The following is a 7,509-nucleotide window of genomic DNA, read 5'->3' on the forward strand; positions in this document are numbered from 1 at the left end:
TTTAAAAAAAAAGACAAATGTTCTTTCTATATTCTGCAAGAGTTTGCATATGATGATGTGTTTTTTTCCCTTAAATATATGTGATAATTCATCAGTAAAGCCATCTGGTTTGGGGATATCTCTTACAGAATAGTTTTAAATGATTTAATATACTTAATATTAAATAACTACAGAAAGTTTCTCTCCTCTTTTCCTAGAAATTTTTTTTGTCTGAATTATTAAATTAATTGCCATGAAGTGGTTTATATCTTCCTGTTATCTTTCTAATGCCATTTCTATCTGGAGTACTGTCCAGTTTTTCTTTCCTGATATGATAATTTGTGATTTTTTTTCTTGTTGATATTTTCAAAGAATTAACTCTGGGTTATGTTTAATTTCTTAATTTTATGTTTTTTATTCTTTTGATGTTTGCTGTTATTTTTATTTATATCTTTCTGCTTTCTTTGGGTTTGTGTATAAGATTGTTTTTTCCCTAGCTTATTATGATAGAAGCTGAATTAACTCATTTTTAGTTTATATTCTTTCTAGGAAATACACTCAAAATTATAAATTTCCCTGTAGGTACTGATTTCTCTATATCCCACAGTTTGAAAATCTTTTATTTCAAATAACTTATAAATCCTACTTTCATTTTTTTGTCCTGGAGTTATTTAGAAGTGTATTGCTTAATTTTTTTAATAGTTTTATATTTTGTAGTTGTTTTGACATCAGTTTTTAGTTTAGTTATTCTATGGTTAAAGAATATGCTATCAATTATTTCAATTTTTAAAAATTTATTAAGGTTTCCTTTCTGTCCCAGATATGGTCATCTTTGGTATATAAGGCACACATTCTTGAGAAAGACTGTTTTCTGTCATGATTTTGTGTAGTGTAGCAATTGTGTTGTATGTATTTTCTAATTCTTCATTGAATTTTATGTTTTTATTTAAACTCAAATTTTAGATTCTTTTTTTAATAGAATAGGCCCTTTATTGTTTACAGGTTATATTTGAGTTGCACAAATTATCTCACCCCCTCGATGTTTTTGGAATTCCTGTATTCATTTCCCCATTCAATCTTGGCTGCCACACTGAGAGATAAAAATGCAAAGATACTTTTTTTTCTTGCATTTATAGGGAAAACTTAACAACAAACAGTAATTGCTCCAGGTCTGTCAAATAGATGCATTTGAATTTGTTTCTGCTTATTTGGTCAGCTATTGAGGGAGACATGTTATTATCACATTATAATTTTGGATTTATAATAACTCTCCTTTACATCTGTAAATTTTTTATTTTTATACTTTAAAGTTACCAATTGGGCATATACATATTCAGAATCGTGTAACCTTCAGTGTAGATTGAACATAATTATTATTAAATAGTCCTATTTATTTCTAGGTGTGTCTTAGTTTCTATAACCGTTATGTTATGGCTATAAAAACTATCTTTTGGTTAGTATTTGCATAGATTATATTTTTCCATTATTTTCTCCCAACATTTTTATGTTCTTATATTTAAGATGTGTTTCTTTTAAGCAGCTTATATTCAATTTGATTTTTGTAGCCAATCTGTCAATCTTAGTTTCAAATTGCATTACATAGCCCCCGTAGGCTTAATGGCTTACAACCCAATTTGTGTTTAAAACCTAAAATGTTTGCCCTATTTACACCCCTCTCATTTTATATTTCTTCTTCTGTTTTCCTTTCTCTTCTATTTTATTGAATAATAAGTGCATTTATTATTTAGTTTTTTACTCTATTAACTAGTTCACAATATACTCTTTTTCTGTTCATTTAATAATTGCCTTATAACTTAAAACATAGTATTTTACTTAATAAAATCTTATGCAAATTATTACCTGATCACTTCCAAGATAGTGCTAGTTTGAGATCACATCAACTGCATTTACCCTCTCACATCTTTGTATTATTGTTGTAATACAGTTTAATTTCATATACATTTTTCCAGTTTTATTGATAAATAATTAAAATACATTGTTATATAAGTTTAAGGTGCACAGCATGATGGTTTGATTTGCATGGATTGGTATATGATTACCCATCTCATATAGATACAATAAAAAAAAGATTCTCCTTGTGATAAGAATTCTTAAGACCTACTCTCTTAACAACTTTTCTGTATGTTGTACAATAGTGTTAACTATAATCTCTATGCTATACATTATATCCCTAGTATTTATCTTTTAACCGGAAGTTTGTACCTTTTGACTACCTCCTCCAGTTCTCCCTCCCTCCACCCCTCACTTCTGGTAACCACAAATCTGATCTTTTTTCCTATGACTTTGGTGTCTTATTGTATTTTAGATTCCATGTATAAGTGAGCTCATATGGTATTTGTCTTTCTCTGGCCTTTTTCACTTAGCATAATGCCTTAAGGTTCATCTATGTTGTTGCAAAATGACAGTATTTCCTTGCTTTTTTATGGCTGAATAATATTCCTTTGTTTATGTATACCACAATTTCTTTATCCATTCATCCATTAGTGAACACTTAGGTTGTTTCCATATCTTGCTCATTGTAAATAATGCTTTAATGAACATGAGGATATAGATGTTTTCAAGTTAGTGTTTTTTTTTCCTTTGAATGTATTTCCATATGTGGAATTGCTAGATCATATGGTGGTTCTGTATTTAATTTTTTGAACAACCTCTATACTGTTTTCCACAGTGTCTGTACAAATTTACAATCAGCCAATTCCACAAGAGTTCCCTTTTTTCCTCATACCCATGGCAGTTTTTTTATCTCCTATCTTTTTATTATGGTGGTTCTAACAGGCACCAGGTGATATGTCCTTGTAGTTTTAATTTGCATTTTGCTAATGACTAGTGATGTTGAGCCTCTTTTCATGTACTTGTTGGCCATTTGTATATCTTCTTTGGAAAAATGTCTATCCAGGTCTTTTGGCCATTTTTTAATTGGAGGATGATGATGATGATGATGATGATTTTGCTGTTGAGTTATATAAATTCTTTATATGTTTTATCTGTTAACCTTTATCCGATATATAGTTTGCAAATATTTTTCCATTTCATAAGTTGCATTTTCATTGTTTCTTTTGCTGTGCCATACTTATTTTAAATACCAAGATAGTATCTATTTTTTGTACAGTGAATAATCATTTATATTTGCATACATATTTTTTCTTTTTCAGGGCTTTTTATTCATCATTACATTTCTGTCTGGTATCATCTTACTTCCATAGAATTCCTCTTATTTTAATGTAGGTCTGAGGGTAAAAGTTTGTCTCACTTTGTTGTTTTTTTTTTAAAGGGTGTGAGTACTTATGGAATTTTTTCTCCAGTTATAAAATTAAAAGTTGGCATGTCCTTTCTTGACTTTCATGATGTCATTGTATTTTTCTCTGGCATCTACATGATTTGTTGGAAAATCCAGTTTTAAGTCTCGTAATTCTTCTCTAATGTTAATGTTCTATGACTGTTCAAGATTTCTCTTTGTCTTTGATTTTCAGCATTTTGATTAATGTTCTTACATGTGAAGTTCTTTGTATTTATCCTGCTTGAGGCATCCAGAGCTTCTTGATTCTGTGGGTTGACTTTTTTCATCAGCACTGGAAAACACTGGCCATTATATCTTCAAAAAATGCTCAGCCATATTTTCTCTCTTCTCTTTTAGGACTCCAAACACAAAAGTTTTTTAGAGTTTTTCTTTGCTTCACATGTGTCTTTTGTTCTTTTCTTTCTTTTTATTTTTCGTGCTCAACTTCAGTTTGTATATTTTCTACTGAAATGTCTTCCAGTTTGTTAATCTTACTCTTCATGCATTTTTTATTTTTTAATTACAGTTCACATTCAATATTATTATCTATTAGTTTAAGGTGTTCAACATGGTGGTTAGACAATCAAATACTTTACATAGTATTTTTCTCAATATTGCCAGTACCCACCTGGCACCATACATATGTGTTTTTGATAAAGTGGTTCTTTTTAAAGTCTTTGACTATTTTTAAATGGGTTGATTGTTTTTTTAGTATTCTGTTTGAGGAGTTCTTTTTCTATGCTAGATATAAAAGATCTTTCTAAATTTCATTTTCAAAACAGTTTCTCCTAGTTTCTGACTTGCCTTTATAGTCTCTAACACTAACAAAGAACAGGAATTTTTTTTTAATTTGTTAATTTTTTCCATTACGATTTAGTCCCCTTGTATTTCCCTCCTCCCCTGCAATAACTACAGTGCTGTCCATATTCATGAGTCCCTTTTCCATTTTGCTCAATCCCTACGCCCCCTAACCTTCCCCCGGACCACCACTAGCATCATCCTGCTCTCCATCTATGAGCCTGTCCCCAGTTCCCTTGTTACATCAGTTTGTTCATTAGATTCCACATATAAGTGAAATCATATGATATTTGCCTTTCTCTGACTGGCTTATTTCACTTAACAAATGTTCTCCAGGTCCATCCATACTGTTGCAATGGGTAAAATTTTCTTCTATTTTATGGCTGAGTAGTATTGCATAATGTAAATGTTCATAGCTGTTTTATCCAGTCAATCTACTGATGGACAATTGGGCTGCTTCCATATCTTGGCAATTGTAAATAATGCTTCTATGAACATTGGACTGCTTATGTTCTTTCAAATTAGTGTTTTGGTACACTAGAGTTCCCTTTTCTCTACATCCTCATCAGCACTTATAGTTTGTTGATTTACTAATGATGGCCATTCTGACAGGTGCAAGGTGATACCTCAATGTGGTTTTAATTTGCATCTCTCTGATGGCTAGTGATGTTGAGCATCTTTTCATACATCTATGGGCCATCCATATGTCCTCCTTGGAGAAGTGTCTATTCAGATCCTTTGCTTATTTTTAAATGGGATTGTTTCTTTTTTCCCTGGTGTTGAGTCATATGAGTTCTTTATATATCTTGGAGACCAAACCCCTATCTGATGTATCATTGGCAAATATGTTCTTCCATACAGTCAGTTCCCTTTTTATTTTGATGATGGTTTCTTTAGCTGTGCAGAAGCTTTCTAGTTTGATGTAGTCCCATTTGTTTATTTTTTCCTTTACTTCTCTTGCCCTAGGAGATATATCTGCAAAAATATAGCTGCATGGGATATCTGAAATTCCCTTGCCTATATTTTCCTCTAGGACTTTTATGGTGTCACAACCTATATTTAAATCTTTTATCCATTTTAACTTTATTCTGGTGTATGGTGAAAGTTGGTGGTCTAGCTGTTTGTTTGTTTGTTTGTTTGTTTGTTTTTGCATGTACCAGTCCCGTTCTTCCAACACCATTTATTGAAGAGGCTATCTTTGCTCCATTATATGCTCATGCTCCCTTTGTCACTGTCTATGGGAATGCAGAATGGGGTAGCCACTGTGGAAAAAGGTATGGAATTTTCTTAAAAAACTAAGAATAGAACTGTCTTTTAACCCAGTGATTCCACTGATGGGAATATACCCTAAGAATCCAAGTCACTGATTCAAAATAACTTGCACCCATAGTGGCACTATTTACAATAGCCAAGTGCTGGAAACAGCCTAAGTGCCTATCAGTAAATGAGTGTATCAAAATTCTGTAGTACATTTATACAGTGGAATACTACATAGCAGAAAGAAACAAGGAACTCCTACCTTTTATGACAGCATGGATGGAACTGGAGAATATTATGCTAAGTGAAATAAGCCAAGAGGTAAAAGAAAAATACCATATGATCTGACCTATAAGAGGAATCTAATGAACAAAATAGAACCACAGGCATGGAAACATGGAACAGACTGAAAGTGACCAGAGAAGGATGATGGTGGAAAGAAGGGGAAGGGGCTAGACAAAGAACATGTATGAATGACCATGGACATGGACATGGACAACAGTGTGGGAATTGACTGTGGTAGCAGAGGGGATGGGTTGGGTGGAGGGGGACAAAGGAGGAAAATTGGGACAATTGTAACAGAATAACAATAGAAAATGATTCTTAAAAGATAGTGTTTTGGTTTCCTTGGTATATATTCCCAGGAGTGGGTTCACTGGACCAAAAGGCAGATCCATTTGTAATTTTTTGAGGTATCTCCATACTGCTTTCCACAGTAGCTGTACCACTCTACATTCCCACTAACAGTGCATGAGGGTTCCTTTTTCTCCATAACCTCACCAGCACTTGTTTGTTGATTTGTTTATGATGGCCATTCTGACTGGTATGACATGATATCTCACTGTGGTTTTAATCTGCAACTCTCTGGTGGCTAGTGATGCTGAATATCCTTTCATGTTTCTGAGCCCTGTGCATGTCCTCTTTGGAGAAGTGTTTGTCCAGGTCCTTTACCCATTTTTTAATTAGATTGTTTGTCTTTCTTGTGTGGAGTTGTGTGAGTTCTGTATATATTTTGGAGACCAAAACCTTGTCCAAGGTGTCATTGGCAAATATATTTCCCCATACAGTTAGTTCCCTTTTCATTTTGCTGGTGTTTTCTTTAGCCTTGAAGAAGCTTTTTAATTTGATGAAGATCCATTTGTTTAGTCTTTCCTTTATGTCCCTTGCTCTAGGGGACAAATGGTGTTGGGTGATCTGGACAGCTACATGCAAAAAAATGAAATTTGACCACCAACTTAAACCATCCACAAAAATAAACTCAAGATGGATAAAAGGCTTAAATGTAAGTTGTGATATCATAAGAGTACTACAGGAGAACATAGGCAGGAAAATTTCAGATATTCCACACAGCAATATTTTCATTGTGTTAGTTTTAGACTTACTATGCACAGAATGATTTAATATGTCTATAGGTTGTGAAATGATCACCACAGTAAGTGTAGTTAATATCTATCACCACACATACTTAGAGATTTTGTCTCATGATGAGAATGTTTAATATTTACTTTCTTAGCAACTTTCAGTGTGCAATATATATGGTATTAACTCTTGTCATCATGCTGTACATTACATCTCCAAGACGTATTATAGCTGGAAGTGTATAATTTTTGAGCCCCTTCACCCATTTTGCCTGTGCCCCCAATATCTGACAACCACCAATCTCTCTTTTGTATCTATGAGTTTAATTTTTATTCTTAATTTAATGAAAGCTAATTCACTGTTTTTTCTCATATGTATTGTGTTTTGGTATCATTCTAAAGAAATCTTCATCAAACACAAAGTCACAAATATTTATTCCTATCTTTTCTTCTATGGGTTTTATAAGTTTTAATTTAGGTTTATGGCCTATTTTGAGTTAAATTTTGTGGGTGGTACAGAATATGAATCAAGGTTGCTTTTATCCATATGAATACCCAATTAATTCGGTGCCATTTATTACATTAAATATTCTTTCTCCATTGAATTGCCCTTTCCCTCTTGCTGAAAATCAGTTGACTATATATATGTGGATCTGTTCTGTTTTGCTCATCTATATGTCTATTTTTGTTTTTATTAATTTTTTTCAAGTATATTTGCATTCAATATTATTTTGTAATTAGTTCCAGGTGTGCAGCATAGTGGTTTTATGGCTATTCTTTCATCAATACCACAATGTCTTGATTTCTATATCTTTTTCT

At 32.4% G+C, this 7,509-nt stretch overlaps 1 non-coding gene across 1 annotated transcript; it reads right to left on the bottom strand.

Annotated features, from left to right (window-relative positions):
• Positions 1 to 1,035: 1,035 nt before the first annotated feature.
• On the bottom strand, positions 1,036 to 1,167 carry LOC129087851 (small nucleolar RNA SNORA31). Its single transcript, XR_008530951.1, has one exon. It is a non-coding gene; the product is annotated as a small nucleolar RNA SNORA31 (small nucleolar RNA).
• Between the last annotated feature and the right edge of the window lie 6,342 nt (positions 1,168 to 7,509).

This window comes from Pteronotus mesoamericanus, unplaced genomic scaffold (genome assembly GCF_021234165.1).
Source record: "Pteronotus mesoamericanus isolate MK-2021 breed Mesoamerican mustached bat unplaced genomic scaffold, CSHL_Meso_final contig_130, whole genome shotgun sequence".
NCBI classification, from domain to species: Eukaryota; Metazoa; Chordata; class Mammalia; order Chiroptera; family Mormoopidae; genus Pteronotus; species Pteronotus mesoamericanus.